General features: G+C 42.1%; 1 long non-coding RNA gene across 1 annotated transcript in view; it reads right to left on the reverse strand.

Moving 5' to 3' along the window:
* Nucleotides 1–8,566: 8,566 nt before the first annotated feature.
* The window catches only part of LOC147121068 (uncharacterized), a 29,401-nt gene continuing 17,101 nt past the window's right edge, over nt 8,567–20,866 (reverse strand). The window contains exons 3-4 of the long non-coding RNA XR_015075381.1: nt 9,352–9,576; nt 8,567–8,927 (exon numbers count right to left, since the gene is read on the reverse strand). This is a non-coding gene — a long non-coding RNA (uncharacterized LOC147121068). The remainder of the gene's footprint in view (nt 8,928–9,351; nt 9,577–20,866) is intronic.

Below are 20,866 nucleotides of genomic sequence, written 5' to 3' on the forward strand. Positions count from 1 at the left end.
CAGCTCTTTGGAGTGAGAAGCTGAAAGTAATATGAAATCAACGTTTAGTGCGGCACTGACAGGCCTCTCCCCCTCTGTACCAGATTGCATAGAGCCAAGTACATTATCTGTGCAACTGAGGTTCATTTGATGCAATCACATTGTCTCAACGGAAATGCTTGATACCGTGTTTGGGAAGCTGCCTCTCATGTAAGTTTGATGCCGCTCTCTATTATGTCCATTTCTGTAAAGTCACGTCTGCCTTTCTGGTGCACAAAGCCGCGAAGCGGCAATCTAACGCAGAAGTACAATGGCAATATGTTTTTCGGGTTGCTCTATAATAAATCACACCAGCTTCATTACATACTGGAAAAGACAGATGAAAAATGCACCGTGGGTCACTGGACCTTGTGACCCCCCACACCCTACCCCCAGTTATATCAAAGTTCCACAGCGGCAGGGAGGTGTGATAATAAATGCTAAATATTCTGGTCCCGATGATCAAAATACAACGTTGTCTTTCGGTTTTGATTTATTATTGATACAGCAAATGTAAAAAGGCGCGCGAATATGTCCCGGTACAGCTATTTTTAAATGTCAATACTCTCTCTTGCTGTAACTGGTCAGAAATGGTTAGACACCACACAAAACTGTTGATTCTTCTGATGCGAAAAGGCAATAAATTTGGTCTGGATGGTGCCGCCAGGCTTGTTCCTATTATCTAAAGCCAGATAACTTTCCAGAACCCCAGCCATTAATGAAAAACATCGCACTTCGCACAAGGAAATAAATGCTTTTCATGTGAAGCACAACAACGTTCCAATGAGCTAAAGGCTAAACTTTTTCACCGGTTTTAATTTGACAACGTTGTAATTCAATCATTGAAAGTTGTTTCAATGTGCACTGTTGTGTTATAACCGAGGGGTCTTGCAACACGAAAGATGGACGAATGGACTTACAATGTGAGAAGTGAAATCTGTCATCACGGTCAGTTAGGTTATCCCTAGGCAAGGCATCTCTCTTAGAGGTGCATAGTTACAGCAAATAAACACAGCAGCGGCACTCTTTGCCGCTATATGCTTTCAGAAGATAACGAGGGTCTTCCACTCCATTTTATACACGGTTCCAGTTTTTCAAATCTGTTACTGTCATATAAAAACATCTCTCTCTCTCTCTCTCTCGCTGTCCCTCTCTGGATATTTACTTGGAAACACTGGGAAACCAGTACTAGTTCCAGACATTTCCCAGCAGGGACTTGCGAATGTATACTTTTTTGATAGTTGCCTAAGTTCTAAAATTAATATTTTAACTGGCATTTGGAGGCCTTTACAGAGCTGATGTTAATTACACTGAAACATAACAATTCAAACTACAGTTACATATCAAATATCTTCCTCCCCTCCCCCGCAAGAGACACCTCCAAGGTTACATGGCATTTATTTTAGTTGAACAGCGCAGTGGGGGGTTTGGTGTAATATAATGGAACTATGTCTGTTCTCGCAGAGTACATGGAAACAACACACAGAAACAACCAGTTACAACCGAACTGAACTCCATACAAGGACTCGATATCACGGATGTTGCCTGGCCTGCTAAGTTTTTCCAGCATTTTCTGTTGTTGACTCGATATTAAACATGCTTTAATAATTACCAATAAAAAACATCTACAAATGAAAGGTCACTACAGCTCGCGGAGAACACGCAGGTCAAATGATTCCTGCGCTGCATTCACACAGCGAGTTCACTGTGGTATTACTTCAGTTCCCCAGCTAGGGCAAATTGGTTCGAGGTTTATTAACATGGTAAATTCACCCATTTACATTGCTTGTCATCTGAGTGCTGAAAGTTTTCCGTTTTTAACGCACGCTCACATTTTTTCGCATTTATCTGCGAGAATGATTTTTTGCAAATTTCTAGTTTTCAGTAAAGAAATAGGAAAGTGCACAGAACTAAAAAAAAAAGTTTATTTATTTGGACTTGAATGCCTAATAGCTTTCAGAATGGTGTAACATGTAATTTTATTTTCAGTACAGGACTTCGGAGTGTTAACTACCCACAGCTTAAAAGATGCCTTTCGCTGCATTCACACAGGCGGCTCACTGCATGCAATTACTTTTTGTTTCCAGGCTAAGGCCGAATTGATTCCAAGTTGCAGAATTAGTGCATATGGTGCCATTTTTATTTTAAGTTCAAAATGTCGATGACAGAGCTAGATCTAGGGCACAAACAATCGCCTCGATTGTTCACCGAGGAGCCGATTGTACCACCCTTCCTCGTTTGTGACACCTTTTCCCACGGGCACCTTCCACAGCAGCCCCAGAAGCCGCTTCTCTTTTGTCCATTTTCAGGCGAGTGTACAATGCGGAGGGTTAGAGTTACACGAGTTTGTCTGTAATGGATATTTGCCACTGAACCCACTGAATTCCTGGAGATCAGACAGCACTTATATAGCTCGTTCTACCTGTTTAGCTTGAATTGAAACAAATGAAAGTTTCCCCCCACCCCTCAGAGAGAACAGGCAGAATTCTTTGTTCTTGCCCGAAGTAGTGTTACAGTAGAAGTGACGACCTTTTCCAAGCGTGACTCAAGAGGTGACCTGATCTTTCTGGGAAAAGGAGAGCTTCAAAACGCGTTGACTGTGGGCACTCGAAAGTGCAAATTCCAGATAAAAGGTTTCATAAAATGCCAGTCAGCCGCATCAATGTAAACAGAGAAGCCCAAAGTTATTCAAAATATTAGAATATCGCTTTGTTCACTTTAATGCACAATTTAGTCCCAATGTCACAGCGGTTGCCTTTGCAGATTTTTTTTTTAATCGTCACTTTGCGCAAAAAAAAAACAAGCATTGGTGATTTAAAGTTTTACGTGGTCCGAGGAAAACACAGACGTGTATGTGAGTTTAGAAAACATTTGGAATAAAAGCGACACGCTGCCACTGCCAGACGGCACGGGGCTGGAAAGGCTAATGATACCACTTTTCAGGAACTTCTGCTGCGAGATTTAGTGAAAACTTTGTGACAGTGATCGGTCCTTACGGACCAGAGAAAAGGTCACTTTCGACAGGCGACCAAGAAGGCAACTTTGTCAATAAATATCTTGCTCTTCGGCGGAATTGAGTGTGTGCTGAGGGATTAGTTCTCCCTCAGAATTATAGTTGAACGTCATGTAACACCTGGATTTATGATTCGCGGTTCTTTACAAATAGTGACATATATGGAGATCATCGACACTATGACTGATTTCAGACACGGAAAGACGCTATTATTATCCGTCGAGTGTGTTTTATCAATTACCGGTTCTTCTTGTCGCTCGCCGTAGTCTGTTCTGTTAAAATGTCCAAAAGTATTTTAAAGTGTTGCCAGCAACAGTTTAAGGTTACGGCTGCAAGGACTTTAGCAGGTGAAAAGTGTCAAAAATGTCACACAGCAGACTCCGGAAATGATTGGACTGTGATGCTACAGAATAAACCTTTGACATCTGGTTTGCTAATCTGTTGAGCGCATAAAAAGCCTGAAAGATGCGGTTCATGTGATATTCTTCATGCTCATGGCGAGTTTCAACAGTGGATTCTTCGCCCATTATTTTGGACGAGTCTCCGTTTTCTTTATTAAAAGAACAAGTCTCCCATTCTGTCCAGTTGCTGTTTTATATTTGTCATACCTCCGCAATGAAATCATTGTCTGGATTCAAAAATATGATTTTGCCTTAATGCTGTGTGTGTGAGAAAGAAAAGAAGAAAATGCGTGCACGTGTGTGAACACGTATGGAACAGAGAGTGTGCGTGAGAGAGAATGAGTGTGTGTCTGTGTGGATGGGAGAGGGAGTGTGTGAATGTGGGGTGCATGTGCATGTGTGTGAGAGAGAATGTATATGTAAGAGAGAAAAAATGTGAGAGAAATGTATGTGTGAGAGAGAAAATGTGTGTGTGAGTGACAATGAGAGAGGGAGTGTATAAGAGATGTATATAGAGAGAAAATATGTGTGAGAATGTGTGTTTGATTGAAAAATGTATGTGTGAGAGAGAGAATGTGTGTAAGAGTGAAAATGTATGTGAGAGAGTATGAGAATGTATGTGTGTAAGAGAAATGTGTGTGTGAGATAAACTGTGTGAGAGAATTAATGTGGGTGCGTGAGAGAGAAATGTATGTATTTGAAGCAGCGTATTGTATGTGTTTAAGGGAATGTGTATGTATGCATGTATGTGTGAGCTTTCAACCCTGGGTGTGTGAGGCAGAAATACTTAGAGAGCAACATAGTACCAGTTTCAGGCAGGAGGGGACCTTCCGTCCATCTAGCTCACTTATACATGGTATTCTCTTGGTGCATTTCTAAACATTCTGAATCTCATTTGCTGGCAGTTTTGAAACCCATCAAGGTTTCTTGTTCCACCACCCATGTTCCACATAGTAAAAAAGTTCCTCCTGCATTTCCAATTTTCTTTCATTATCCTTAATTTGTAAATATTGTGCTTAATCTGTATACAGTAGAAATGCTTATTTGGATCCAATTTGTCCAAAGCTTTCAAAATTTTAAACACATCTGTAACCTCCCCTTTCAGTATCCTCCTTTCAAGAGAGAAAAGTCAGAGGGGTAGTCAATCTTTCCTCATGCGTCATTCCCTTAAGTTCTGGGATCAACTGTATAGGTCCCTCTGTACCCCATCCAATAACTGAATATCCTTTTGAAATAGTGAGATCAAAACTGTATGCAGTATTCCAGATGTGGTCTCGCCAGGGCCAAATACAGTTTTAAAATGAACTTTCTGGATTTATATGTTTATCCCTTGCTATGCATCTCAGCATTCTGGGTTTTTTTACAGTCTAAGAACATTATGCTGATGGTTTTAGTGAGCTGTCTGCTAAAACCCAAAGGTTCCTCTCCTGCTTCAAGTACATTCCCATTTAGCACATAATCCACATCAATCTTCCCTCTGCCAAATCTCATAATCTTACATTTCCCTGTATTAAAATGATTCTTCCATTTCTCCGCCCACTGATCAAGCTTGTCAAAATCCTTTTGAATGTGTGCGCACTGATTTTCATAATTTGGCTCTACTCCCAATTTGGTATTGTCTGCAAATTTGGACACATTGGACACAATTTTTTCCTCTAAATCATTTACAAAATTATAATCTATCCAACACTGAACCTTGTGACACTCCACTGGTAACTCCACTCCACTGTGAACCAAATATCTCCCCATGGACTGTTACTCATTGTCTACCAACTAAGCATTTGCCAATCCATTTTAATACATTCTCATCTATCCCATGGTCTTGGACCTCATGTAGTAGCCCATTATGTAGGACAGTATCAAATGCCTTCCTGAAATTCACTATCTCGCCCCTATTTACTAGGCCTGTCATCTCCTCAAAGAAATCCAGTAAATTATTCAAGCGTGACCTCCCACTCCTACAACCATGCAGACTGTTTCAGATTAGCTCGTGCCTCTCAAGATTCTCCCTTATATTATCCTTCCTGATTCTTTCAAACACTTTCCGAGCAGTGGAAGTAAGGCTTACAAGTCTATAATGTAATGGCTCATCCCTTTTTGCTATTTTCCAATCCTTTGGGATTTGGCTTGAGTCCAGTGAACTCTCAAAACTATCCACAAGAAAATTCATAATCATTTGAGACAATTTCTTCAGAACCTTTGAATGAAAGTTGTCCATGCAAGGAGCCTTGTGTACCTTGAGCTTTCACAATCTACCAATATATCTACTCCTGCAATTTTTAATTTTTTCAGTCTAACTTCACTTTTAAAATGTACCCCTATTTCTGGTATTTCTCTCCCATTTCTTCTCTGCACACTGTTGGAAAATAACAGTCCTGTACTTTAGCAATTTCTCTATCTCATATACAGAGAACTATTTCCTCTGGTGAGGAAACCCAGAACAAGGGGCACAATCTTAAAATTACAGCTAGGCCAGTTAGGAGTGAAATCAGGAAGCATTTTTTCCACACAAAAGATAGTAGAAATCTGGAAATCTCTTTCTCCCAAAAGGTTGTGGATGTTGGGTCAATTCAAATGTTCAAGACTGAGAGGGCTAGGTTTTTATTAGGTAAGGGTATCAAGGGATATGGCTCAACAGTGGGTAAATGAAGTTGAGATGAAGATCAGCCATGATCAATTGAAACAGAATTGAGGGGCTGAATGGCCTACTCCTGTTCCTATGTTCATATGCTTAAATAGCTCAGGCAAATCACAGCAATGTGACTTCTGTTGGGCCATTGAAATAAAGGTTCAAGTGCTTGGATAGGTCTGGGGGCTCCCTGCAATATGCCCCACTCAACCGATGTTGCAGCAATGTACTGTGCTGCATGTTGCACAACATGGCAATACTGAGAGGGTTGCAGTTGGAGGAGGCAGAAGAGTCATCATCTGATTAATCTGTCTGCCTATTTCTCATCTACATGCTGCCCCTTGGCGACATCATCCAAAAACACAGCATCAGTTTTCACATGTACGCTGATGACACCCAGCTCTACCTCACCACCACTTCCCCACGGTGTCTAAATTGTTAGACTGCTTGTCCGATATCCAGTTCTGGGTGTGCAGAAATTTTCTCCAATTAAATATTGGGAAGACTGAAGCCATTGTTTTCGGTCCCTGCCACAAACTCCGTTCCCTAGCCACTGACGCCATCCCTCTCCCTAACATCTGTCTGAGGCTGAACCACACTGTTCGCAACCTTGGCGCAACCTTCCGACCACATATCTGCGGCATAACTAAGACCACCTATTTCCTATTTCCACCTCCGTAATATCACCCATCTCTGCTCTTGCCTCGGCTCATCCGCTGCTGGAACCCTCATCCATGCCTTTGTTACCTTTAGACTTGACTATTCCAACGCACTCCTGGCTGGCCTCCCACATTCCACCCTACGTAAACTTGAGGTCATCTAAAACTCGGCTGCTCGTGTCCTAACTCTCACCAAGTCCCGTTCGCCCGTTCGCTGACCTACATTGGATCCCGGTTAAGCAACGCCTCAATTTCAAAATTCTCATCCTTGTTTTCAAATCCCTCCATAGCCTCATCCCTCCCTATCTCTGTAATCTCCTCCAGCCCTACAACCCCCTGAGATAGCTGCGCTCCTCTAATTCTGCCCTCTTGAGGATCCCTGATTATAACCGCTCAACCATTGGCGGCCGTGCCTTCTGTTGGCTAAGCCCTAAGCTCTGGAATTCCTTGCCTAAACTCTCCGCCTCGCTACCTCTCTTTCCTCCTTTAAGACACTCCTTAACACCTACCTCTTTGACCAAGCTTTTGGTCATCAGCCTTACTATCTCCTTATGTGGCTCGGTGTCAAATTTTTTGTCTTATATTACTCCTGTGAAGCACCTTGGGATGTTTTACTACATTAAAGGCGCTATATAAATACAAATTGTTGTTGTTATTGATGAGAAGAAATTGGATTACAGTGAAGGAGAAGCAGAAGGAGGGCGAGCACAACCCATTGCAGCCAGAGAAGCCAGGGATCAATTGATACAACACCATCTCCAGTGACTTGCTCATTCCCCTCCTCTGAAAAGTGAAACAAAGCCCCTTTACATTAAAAGACCATGTTACTCCCCTTCACCACTCCCTTAACATTGAAACAATTCAGCCAACTTTTATATGAATAACATACTGACAATGCAGACTTAGAAGCCGCTGTGGAAAGGCACTGCAGACCAAACTGCCAAATTTGATAATGGTAATTAAATTAATACCAAACACAATAATTGCCATGAATTCACCTCTAACCCAAGTGTCAATGCATAATGCCTTTCTTAAAGTTTTACTAACTCTACTACTCCTACAAGGTGCTCCTCTAAGTGTCAGCTAGCGAAATGCTGCTGTTGCTCCTGTTTTGACTCTTTAGATGCTTGTGGCTGATGACTTCTGGGGGCTCAAACCTGTGAGGACCCATTACAGACAGAGCTCAGAGTGGAACTTAATTATGAAGAGTCTGAGATTAAGAAAGATGAGAAGGAAGCCAACTCAGATATCGTCACTCATGTGTAAGGTGGGTTCAGTTGGAACCGAAGATTCAAGTGAAGTGGGTAACCCCACCACGAAGAGGGTCATTGATGCGCCAGTACAGAAGCTAATGCCTGAGTCCTAGGAAATGGAGATTGACCCGACCATGTCGCTCATGAGAATGAGGTTTTGTAACATTTGAATGCCAGTAGTCACACATGTAAGTGTGAGCTATTTGATAGACTGGTTATTCAAAGCTGTTATCTTGTCAGCTCTTAAAGTAATCTCACCGATTTATAACCTCAGACTCTGGTCACTGCTATCCTTAATACTCAGTATCCATTAGCGCTGATTTACAGTGATACACTGAATTGCCTGTGTAACCTTTGTTACTCATTTTGTTACGTAACTCTAGCCATCAATGGTTTGCTAACTGCTCGGTAATTCTGATTCCATTTTGCATGTCTATTTAGTGTTCATGTACCCAACTTTAACTTTAGGTTGTGACTTGAAACTGATAAAGAGCAATTAGTGCATGACTTGTGGTCTGACTTCTTCCTTTGGAAATAGAGAGTTAATTCACTCACTCAGTATCTTGAGGATAAACTTAGTAAATTAAATTAATTTTGTTTATTGTAAGATAGCTCGGTGAGCCGAGAGAGGCATCATTCATCCCTAGACCTATGCTAGGAGGTAAAACACCAGACAGTTCATTTTTAAGGAGATAAAAGAGGGAATTAAGGATTTATCTGGTTCCGCGGTATATATTTGTCAGGATAGCAAAACCCAGTTTTCTTACAGAGGTACATGAAGAGGTACAAGTAACAGCCAGATAGCACCCCCCAGCCTCAAAATCTTCGCCGCAGACAGATCTGGAGGGGCCATTGATCTTGAGAGCTTGGAGCTTCAGCTCAGAGAGGATCATGATGCTGGTTGTTCCTCCTACATTGTTTAGTAGCAAGCCTTGTGTTGTGTGCCAGTTTCTCCTGCAGAAAGAAAGGACGCGTTAGTGTGTGTCTATTGAAAAGGAGAGTGTACATATGTGGGGCTTCTGCATGTTGTGTATGTGCTGAGAGGGCAAAAAAGCAAAATGCAAACAGGATGGGGAGGTGTTGAATGGCAAGCAAGTGGCTGGAGTGTGAAGTGAGGGAGAGAGTCATCACAGGAGTTCCTTGTTCTGCAAGAGTCACCGTGCGAGCACAGAATGCAGTTAGTAGCTGATGTGAAGGCAACAAGCAAGGGGTGAGTGTGTGTTTGGATTGAGAATGAGGGGTGGTATAGTGTGCCCATGTGATGGGTGGTGAAGGTTGTGAGGTAGGAAAGGAATTGTTCAGGGTGCTGGGGGTGGGGAAGGGATGACTATTGCCAGCTGTTATTGGGAGAGATGGAGAAATGAAGAGCCAGACTCACCCTTGCTGCTCTTGTCAGGTCATTGAATGCAGGTCCTGGGAGTGATGCTTCTGGTGATGTTCATTTATAAACATTCAAGCCATTGGTGGGTGGGCGGGTGGGGGGAGAACTTCCCTCCTTGCCCTCATCTCTTTGTCCAGGACTTCCAGGGAGGCCTCAGAATATCTGGATGTTTGCTTCCAACTCATTACTGCAGAACATTTTCCAGAAGGGAATGCAGCCGACCTGTAAGAGATGCATTCCTGCATTAATTAGGCACGGAGGCCCGCTGGAAATTAAAGCTTCCCTTTCCCGACACAATTGGATGGAAAACCCGCCTGTCAAATTGAAATAAGGCCTAGGAGCTAAAATGCCCTGGGTCTGAGATTTAGCCCAGTGAGTGGGTTTTATACCAGCCCTGGCCACTGTCTACCCAAACCCATCTTTGGGTTAAACTCGACCCCAATGTGTGTGTAAGTGAAAGAGAAAATTTAATGTTTGAGAAAGAATATGTGTGGAAAACATAAAAAGACAGGGGTCTGGATTTTGCGGTCGGCGGCGTACCTACGGAGTAGGCCACCAGCATGTGAATAGAATGCACACTTCTTGATGGGGTCCCACCTTCGCGAACTTGCCGTTTGACACTGCGTACTAGAGGGCAGCGTAATGACCCACGGATCCCAGGGGCACAGCGTGTGCGAAAGCATACCTGGGATCACGTGGGCCTGGTGTGCCAATCAGTGGAAGTGCCGAGTTTCCTCTTAGAGTGTTGACAGATATAAGGGAACCATTGCATCAGATTTATAGGAGAAAGGAGGGTGCAGACTGGCACCTGACACCCTGAATATTGCATAGCCCACTCACAGACAGGCACGGTCAATGACTACAGCACCGTACAGTGACTTTGAAAGCTTTAATGTCAGGAAATATATAATTAGGTTTAACATTTTGTTCTTTATTTGGGATTTAGTATCGGTTGAATTCAGTCCATCACAACCATATGAAATACAAAGAACTGAACAGTGGCTCTCAGATTGCCCCACACAAAAAACTGACAGCACCAAGCTTCAACATCAGGATTTCAATAATATAGAGATTAAATGTGTAGACACCAACACAAACTAACAAAAATAGCTCTTCACAATTCTATGAAGCTCATGGCTAAATTATTCACATAGAGCTCAGGTGCTTTTATCTGTTGTAAATGTTCCAATTTCACTTTTATGTGAACTAAATAATGTTAAAACATGCCAAATGATGCTTTGGATCTTTCGAGGTATCCCCTTACGCTGATGCAAACAAGGCCTATACCTGTTTGCACCAGCTGTAAAATTTTCATACGTAATTGCTGGGCAGTTGGTAGGCAATTAGCCCAACTCTGCGCCAGCAATGATTTCCCCATCAGTGTGGATCATCTGTCAAGTCGGTACTTGATAGATTGCAAGTTCGGGATTTAGCGCTCTATTTTGTGGTCTATTTCAAAGACGGTATGATGGCATATTCTGAGAGTATACCGTCATATCCACCACAAATTCTGGCTCAGGATGTTTGTGAGAGCGAGAACGTGAGGGTAGAGAGAAAAAAGAGAGAGCCTGTGTGTATGAGAAAGCAAGAGAAAGAGAAAATATATTTGTGAAACAGAATGTGTGTGGGAGCGAGAAAGCGAATCATAGAATCATAGACTGATACAGCACAGACGGTGGCCATTCAGCCCATCGTGCCTATGCTGGTTTTTTGAAAGAGCTATCCAATTAATCCCACTCTCCTGCCCTTTCCCCATAGCCCAGCAAATTTGTCATTTTCAAGTATTTATCAAATTCCTTTTTGAAAGTTATGGGTCGGGGGCTTCCCGCGGGTGCAAGCCCCCGACCTACACTTACCTAGCGTGCTGGCAGTTGACCTCTTGGCCTGCGTGGAATTCCTCTCCGAGGCCTGTCCCAGAGGCCTGCGCGCTATGCTGGCGTGTCCCAGGGGCGTAGTTAGTGCGAAGCGTCCCCTGGGATCACGTGAGCAACAGGCAGCCAATCGGAGCAGGGAATGCTCCATTCTTAAGTCTTGACAGATAGACCTGTCAAAACGTATAAATGTTGAGGCTGTAAAACTGTACTTTACCTTCAAATATTTTTTTTAAAAAACATCACACTTTGTAAATAAACTATAAATGACATTAAATAACTATTTTAAACAAAAATTTAAATTTTTGAAAAAATTTTTTTATAAAAAAACGGGGCTCAAAATAATCTTACCTTGCTTTAAAGTATTTAAAAGTAAAAAACCTGTGGAATAAAATGTTTTAATTTTAAATAATTGACCACTTACCTTTGAAAATGAAGTCCTTACGGCTGCTTTTTACATTTCTAAAATGTACAGACTTACCCGCACGTTAAAATCTGAAAAAAAAGGAAGTTCAACGCGCACGCGCAGACTCCCGCGCGCACGCGTTCGAGATCTGAACCCCTTGGTTCAGAGGATCGGAAGTGCCGGTTTCCCGCGCATGCGTAGTGCATGCAAGATTCCGGCACTTCCATCGGGTCCGCGCGTGAGTACTCCGTCAGTACTCACGCGTTGGGACCCAAATTTCTGGGCCATTATTGAATCTGCTTCTACCACCATTTCAGGCAGTACATTCCAGATCATAACAACACACTGCATAAAATGTTTCTTTCTTCATGTCGTCTCTGGTTCTTTTGCCAATTACCTTACATCTGTGTCCTCTCATTACTGACCCTTCTGCCACTGGAAACAGTTTCTCCTCATTTACTCCATCGAAACCTGTCAAGATTTTGAATACCTCTATCAAATCTCCCCTTAATCTTCTCTGCTCGAAAGAGAACAACCCCAATTTCTCTAGTCTCTCCATGTAACTGAAGTATTTCATCCCTGGTACCATTCTAGTAAATCTCATCTGAACCCTCTCTAAAGTTCTTGATAGTCTTCCTAAAACGTAGTGCCCAGAATTGGCTGGGGCCAAACCAGTGTTTTATAAAGGTTTATATGTTTTATAAAGCATAACTTCCTTGTTTTTGTACTCTATGCCTCTATTTATAAAGCCAAGGATCCCATATGCCTTTTTAACAGCCTTCTCAACTTGTCCTGCCACCTTCAAACATTTGTGTACATACACCCCCAGCTCTCTCTGTTCCTGTACCCACTTTAAAATTGTACCCTTTAGTTTATATTGCCTCTCCTCATTCTTCCTACCAAAATGAATTCAGACTTCTCTGCATTAAATGTCATCTTCCACGTGTCTGTCTATGTCCTCCTGAAGTCTATTATTATCCTCCTCACTTCATGTATGAGTTTCATCTCATCTGCAAACTTTGAAATTATGCCCTGTATACCCAAGTCCAGTTCATCAATATATATCAAGAGCAGTGGTCCCTGAGCGACACCACGGCACACTTCCCTCCGGTCTGAAAAACAACCGTTCACCACCACTCTCTGCTTTCTGTCCCTTAGCCACAGCCCTTTTAATCCCATGTGCTTCAATTTTGCTAACAAGTCACAGAACGCTGTACCAGCCAGGAAAAAAAGTAGATGGAATTGTTTTTCAGTCAAGTAGCTGGTCGTTTTTGAATGGTAATTGTTTTATGTTATATTGGAATAAAATACACTTACTCCTCATTTGGACATTTGGAAACCAGCAGAGTTGGTCCCAATGTAAAGTCGTATAATTAAGCATAAACATTAAAATATAAGTCACATGGAATTCGAAAACAAACAATGCACCCGCAGTATAGATGGGATCGCTTCATCGCAGCTGTCATTATACGTTAATACAGTTTTTCATAGATTACCGCAGCAAATGAGTGACCGGACATTTGTTAAATTCTGATAAGTGGGGGTTATCTTAATGAAATCGTAACGTTCCAATGTTTAATGTGCTGAATAGTTATGCACCCTAAAGTCTACTGTGAAATTTATGATCTTCAATCCCCAGAACTGCTCCTGACCTGTGAGGGTGTAAGAATAGCATTATACAACTGTTTACCTTGATGACTGTCACTTGTCAATAGCAAATCGTCACTGTGGGATTCAGAGCGTGGAGAAAGAGAGCTGCAGCTCCGCAGCGTTTTTTCACTGTAAATCTTGGGTTGTCTGTTGCAGTCTCTGCTTTAACACCCCCGCCACCCCGCCACACACACACACACACACACACTTTCTCAGCAGTTCTGTCAAATGTATTTTTTTCAACTGCGCTCGCCCGCAGAAAATTCCTCATATTGCAGGGTCACCAGCCCCGTGCAGCAATTCACCTGGGACCAAATGGGAAACGGATAAATTCCACAATGTAAAGACTAAATTCGCATCGTTCTTTTCAAAGGGGTTCGTTTGCCGTTTGACATCTGAAAGGTATTTTGTTAGTTATGAGAATTCAGGTTGCTTTATTTGGACGTGAACGGGGAGGCGGACATTATTGGATAAAGAACAGGCGTTAAATTGTTGCAAAAGAATAATCAGCTTCCTAATGTGTTGATGGACACAGTATTAGATAACAAAGGTAATGACACACTGTTTATCCATTATACAGGCAATGCTGGTTAACACTACTGTACTTGTATTATAAAACCACTTATACCCATAGGATAATGTTACTGATCATATTGGTAATATAATCGTACCATGTTATTGTAGTATCCTATGAACAAGTAAGAGTTGACTCAGTGACTGATACTCTAGCATATTCCAGTATGGCAAGAGCAGGGGAATACCAGGGATACCGTGTAAGAACAGAGGTAGGGGAAGAGGTCCACGATTATTCGAACACAGCTACCTTGTATCTGACATTATTATTCACACAGTATCAACATCAAACACGGAATTATGAATATAGTGGCTGGACACCGAGTTATTGTAATATTTGCTGACAGAATATACGATGAGGATGTGAGAAAGAAGTGGATGACTGCTCGCCAACTCGTAGTAAGTCGTGTGACGTTATATACATTTTCTAAAAATGACTTAAGTCCTAACTTTTCTTGAATTATTATAAAAAAATTGATGTGCCTGCATATTATCTAAACTTCCTTTCCACCAAGTTAATCATAATTTTCACTTTGCTGGCAAATATTATTGTATATTCATGAAACAGGGTCATTGGAACCAACACGAAATGTTTAAAAGTACTACTTTAAGCTTGCACTCTACTGGGCATATATGTTTTCACTCGGAATATATCAAAAGGGTGTGTAAATAAATTAGCCACATAGAGGGACCTTTTTATATTGACTTTTGTTGCTAAGAGAAAATGCGAAATCGTTGGATGTACTGCACATGAGACCCGTGGCTGGCATTAGATCACAGGCAGGAAGACAAAGGACAGCTCAAGATCGACATTTACGAAGCAAAAGCAACATGCTACCCAGGCAGTGGAGGAGGAAAGCGCTTCAGAAGAACTATATACTGCTTCAAGTCAAAAAAAGCTTGTTTCAAAAACGTGATCTAATGACACTAGAAAAGGTGTAGGACGAAGAGGGGAAATAAGTTGAGGGGAAAAATTATGTTTTGGAGAAAAGCAACAAATAGGTCATAAATATATTGATCTACAGTTTCAACAGACGCGGATGCTCCTCTCACTAAGAATATTTACAATTGGGCTAGAATTGCTCCGGTGGCAATATGTAGCCACGCGGTAAATCCGTCAAAAAAGAACGTGGTTGTGAAGTTGCCATACATAGCAACCAAAATAATTCTTCCCTATTTGTTAAACAGGCAATAACTTCATCATAACAGAAGAATCATTCTTTATAATACGTGTAACGGAACATTGGTACTTTTTCGCTATGGATGGAATTTCGCCATATTCAGCGTATTTAGGACCAGTGCCCCTTTGCCTTCCAAGTATTACTTTCTGAAATGGTGGCGGAGAAATGTCAGTTGTCTGTTACTCGGACCCTTCTGCCAATCTCGAGATGAGTTTGTTGAGCATTTTGTTCGGTCACTGGCGATATTGCCACATGAAGGAAGAGGAAACATGAACGTTGCCATATTTACCTAGCACAACCTGTTGCCTGATTACAAAGTTGCACTGATGGTGCTCATGGGGTAAGATCTGCGGTCTGTAGCATTTTGCTTTCTCATCAGACAGAGGTCGTATGGAGGCTAGAGAGCGAGAGTATTTATGTATAGCTATGTTTCCTTGAAAATGCTTTGGAACTTCGAATGAATTACCTTGAGCTGTGATAAATATAATTTCAACCTAAAGAGTAAAATTGAAGAGGCATATTTATTGCTTCTTCTCGGCAGGTAATAATATCAGAAAGCTACCTGCTGAAAAAGAAATCTGCGAGCAGTTGCCTTTTAACATATGCTAATTTACTTCATTCAGTTTATGGAGGTTAGCTATTAACACACAAATAAACTCCCCAGTTGTCCCGCCAACAGCAAATCTCCATTTATTAACAAAACGTCTTAATGAGACACAACATATATTGATAGTTCTTGTTTCCTTCGTATTTTAGCCAGCAGCAGGTAGTCTCCTGCTATCAGCATCCTTCGACCAAAAAAACTTTTAACAGCCTTGTTGTCACTAGACATTGATGCCCTAGCCGCTTCCTGCTAGTTCTAATGACTTAAAACCATTAGAGTTCTGCATGCTCATGTTTTTCCTATCAGAGGCGTGCAGGACAGTCATTACCGCGCACCCCCCCAATACACACATTAACACATTTTGTGTTTAAACGTGAGTTAAACACATGTTTTTAATGAAGTCCCCTAATTTAAGAAAAAAACTCCTACGTAGACATTTATTGTTTCCTTATGTACTTTAGCAAGCAGCAACATCATGATATTATTTCCGGCGACAAGGGATTGATAACAATCTCTCCAAACTTGTTTTCCTCCGGTATGATATGATAAAAAGTAATTCGTCTAGCAAACAAAATATTGGAGGAATTGTTTGAAGTTATGAGTTTCGCTTGAAGTGAAGGCTCCAAGAAAGTGTCAATCCACTTCTGTTTCATCTTTGAAAACATTACACCTATTGTGCATTTCTGGCCTGCATTACTGAAGGGGAAAACACACACAGAAAAAAGCGATAAAGGAACCGACACAGAGTCATGGTACCAGAGTTAAGACAAGTGACCCAAAGACTGGTCAAAAATAGGTGTGGAGAAGTCTTTTAAAGGTGGAGACAGAAGCAAAGAGGTGGAGGGGTTTAGGATGGGAATTCCAGAGAGTAGGGTGAGAGGCTGAGGGCTCACCCATCAGTGGTGGGACAAACAGAGGGGATCAAGGGCTAGAGTCAAAGTATCAAAGGGTATCAGAAAGGATGTAAGGCTGAAGGAAGTTAAGGAGACATGGTAGGGTAAGACCATGCAGGGATTTGAAGACAACAATGAAAATTTTAAATTCAATGTGCTTTTATTAATTATTTTGTGCTACTTAAGGTGAAGAATATTAGAAATAACAACAGAAAATGCTGGAAAAACTCAGCAGGCCAGGCAATATCCGTGGAGAGAGAAATAGAGTGAGATTTACTTGTACTTCTTGCAATCTAGTATACTGTATTCGCTGCTCACGATGCGGTCTCCTCTACATTGGGGAGACCAAACGCAGATTGGGTGACCGCTTTGCGGAACACCTCCGTTCAGTCCGTAAGGATGACCCCGAGCTTCCGGTCACCTGTCATTTTAATTCACCGCCCCATTCCCACTCAGACCTCACTGTACTCGGGCTCTTGCATTGTTCCACGGAAACCCAGCGTAAGCTCGAGGAACAGCACCTCATCTTCCGATTCGGCACTTTACAGCCTTCCGGACTCAATATCGAGTTCAACAATTTCAGATCATAACCTAGGCCCCCATTACATTTTTACTTATATTTTTTTATCCACACCTTTGTTTTGGCCCTTCCACCCCCCTTTTTCTCTCCCACATGGCAGCTGTCTCCCATTCTGCCAGCGCATTTCTAGAGCCATCTTTTGTCTCCACTAGTCCTATCACCATCTCGTCTCGTTTTGAATACCTCTTAATGTCTCTTCACTTCTCTTTTGTTCTCGCCCAGCCCCCAAACTGGCCTTTTAATTTGTTTCAATCCTGTGCTTTTTCAGTCTTGACAAAGGGTTTCAACCTGAAACGTTGACTCTATTTCTCTCTCCACAGATGTTGCCTGGCCTGCTGAGTTTTTCCAGCATTTTCTGTTGTTATTTCGGATTTCCAGCATCTGCAGTATTTTGCTATTGTGAAGAATATTAGTCCTGGTGAATGGAACACTATTCAATTTCAGATATCCAGTGTTAGCATCAAATACTATCAGATAATGTACAGCAAAGGCTGTAATAGTTACACATGTTCTACTATGTCCTAAGGTATGTCTTTGTCCTAATCTCAAAGAGCACTTTTACATTGCCACCCTTGCAACATCCTCCCTCAGTGAGATTGCCAATTCATGGCAGTTTTGAGTTAAAGTTCCTTGCTTGATAGCGACTGGGTTGATAACACTTACATTAAATTAAAATGCAGGGTCCTTACAACTGGTGGGGGGTGGGGGGGGCGTGGGTGGAGACAGAGGAGACATTTAATCCATCAGTTTCTGCTGATTGAAACCCAGGTCCAGGGTAGAAGAACAATGTGTTAACTCGCTGCCTTACCCAATCTCCCGAACCTTGATTTATATCTTAAACATGACTTCATATTATACCACACACTGCCAAATTTAAGGGACATAAGACAGCCTCAGCCTTAATGCATTCTGAGGTTAGTTCACATTGAAGAAAGAAAGCCTGATTTTTCATTGCTATGCTTTCGTTTTACAGCCATTTCTACAGCTCGTTCTCATCATAAAGGACAATTTTTCTGATGTCTTTGTGGTGATCCTTAGCTACTGTGCTCTGCTGTCTGTTCTGGACCTTCTTATCTTTCTATTTGCACAGTGCTTACTGGTCCACAGCAAGGTTATTTAATATGAGTCTTTTTTGCTTTGGCAGTGGGTTTTCTATTATAGCTGTGCTCCAGTATCCAAGGACTTTGCATAAAAAGATTATTTGGTCATTATCTCATTGCTGTTTGTGGGTCATAGAAACATAGAAACATAGAAGATAGGAGTAGGAGTAGGCCATTTGGCCCTTCGAGCCTGCTCCGCCATTCAATGAGATCATGGCTGATCATCCAAATTCAGTACCCTGTCCCTGCCTTCTCCCCATATCCCTTGATCCCTTTAGCCTTAAGAAATATATCCAACTCTTTCTTGAATATATTTAATGAACTGGCCTCCACCGCCCTCTGTGGCAGAGAATTCCATAGGTTCACCACTCTCTGGGTGAAGAAATTCCTCCTCATTTCAGTCCTAAATGGCTTACCCCTTATCCTTAGACTATGACCCCTGGTTCTGGACTCCCCAGCCATCAGAAACATCCTTCCTGCATCTAGTCTGTCCAGGCCTGACAGAATGTTATAGGTTTTGATACTGTGTACAAATTGGCTGCCGCATTTCTTACATTACTTCTAACATACGTCATTGGCTGTAAAGTAACAACAGAAAATGCTGGAAAAACTCAGCAGGTCAGGCAACATCCGTGGAGAGAAATTTGAGTTGATGTTTCGGGTTGAACCCTTCTGTTGTTATTTCGGATTTCCAACATCTGCAGTATTTTGCTATCACATTGGCTGTAAAGTACTTGATGTCATGAGAGGAGCTATATAAACGCAAGTCTTTCTTTCATTCTTTTTTATTATTTTATTTACCGGTGCATTCGGTGAGTTACATTTTTTTCTCTGCAAAGAATAACAAGAAGTTAGAAGCATCTCTGGTGATCAGAAGTAGGGAAATATTAAGGAGTCAACTAACTGTGCTCTACTCACCATAGCGCAATATCATAGAATCTGTAGACAGGCTACCTTCAATATTTCTGTATTTTTCGTCCTCAGAGGTCATGCGACCTTCATGTTATGATTTTATGAACAGAAAGACCAGGAATAAACCATAGCAAACCTTTAATATTATAGATATTTCCAAAAATGTTCACCACTTCTAACAGAAAGAGCACATTCATTTAAAGAAATTTAGATTCCACATTGATGTTTTTCCACAAACATGTAAATATTGTTTCTATCCATGAATGGAATTTGTTTTAGTGCAAAATTTGAGTGGACTATTTCATTCATAGAAAAATCAAACTACAAATTGGTGCCAAAACTCAATAACAGTGGGCTAAACAAACCAGGAAATTCCTCCGAGCTGCTCCCGCTCTGCCAGCTTTACATATTGCATTGAAACCTGTATTGTGTATAGTCCTGGGCATTCAATTATAGAAAGGATATACAAACAATGAAAAAGGTACATCTATTCATAAGGAAGATGAGGGGTTTACAGTTCTGAGGATAGATTTGAGAAGTTAGGGTTTTATTTCACTCGAGCTGAAAGGGTCAAGGGTGATCTGATAGACGCCTTCAAGGTTCTGAAGGGTTATAAGGTAAATACTGACAGGTTATTCCTCCTGGTCAGCGAGACTGTAACAAGAGGCAGAATTTTAAGATAATCACAAAAAGAATTAAAGAGGAGGTAGAAAAATGTCTTTAAACAGGGGATGGATAGAAGATGGAATTTTTGGCCATAAATTATTGTTAATTTTTTTTAAACATATAGGGCTAGATTTTCAGTTGCTTGCGCCAGCAATTAGCGCCTTAAGAGAAGTGATTTTCGGGCGCTATGCGTGTAGCGCCCGGGCGCAGCGCAGTTTGCGCTCCGCCCCAAATTAAGTTGCCCGTTAGCGCCGGCGCAAAGTTTAGCGGCCGCCCGGATGCGCGCGCAGAAAATGACGTCACATCCTCGTGCAACGCCCTTTGGCCGCCCCGAATCCAAACTTCAGTCGGACCGCCCCATTGTGCGGCTGGCGTCCAGAGCGTTCGTAAAATGGAACGCAACACACCCTGGGGAGCGCAAATTAAAGGGCGCTCCTCCTGCACTATAACAGGCACTCTGCATGTGTTGTGTGGAAGGCTCCAGTGTGTTGTGTTGTTGTGAACGGTGTATTTATGTTTCCCTCCTCCTCCTCCTCCTCCTCCTCCTCCTCCTCCTCCTCCTCCTCCTCTCTCTTGACCTTTCCCCCCCAGACTCTGCCTTTGAAAAAAACACATGCACCCTTCCCCTTTAAGAGCTCACTGGCACCAGAGTGTCTGCCGTGCGCTGCGCCCGAGCTCGGGCGCTGCGCTCTGCACCGCCGGCTTAGCGCCTAAAGATAGTAGTGGAACGCCTCTTTTAGCGCTCCACCAACCTCTTAGGGCGAAGCCACTGAATTTCCGGCAACGGGGCGCTACTTTGGGGCGGGCGCTAACTGCGGGCGGGCGCTAAGGTTAGCGCCCCAAAACTGTCTATACTGAAAATCTAGGCCATAGTTTCTTGAAAATGAATTGCATAGAATTACATAGAATATACAGCACGGAAATAGGCCATTTGGCTCAATTAGTCTGTGTTGGTGTTTATATTCCACACGAGTCTCCTCCCATTTCATCTACCTTAGCTCAGCCTTTCAGAATATCTTTCTATTCTTTTTTCTCTCATGTACTTATCTAGTTTCCTTTTGAAAGCATCTAAGCTA

The sequence above is a fragment of the Somniosus microcephalus genome, chromosome 3 (genome assembly GCF_052327205.1).
Source record: "Somniosus microcephalus isolate GS21.2 chromosome 3, FLI_Smic_1.0, whole genome shotgun sequence".
NCBI lineage: Eukaryota > Metazoa > Chordata > Chondrichthyes > Squaliformes > Somniosidae > Somniosus > Somniosus microcephalus.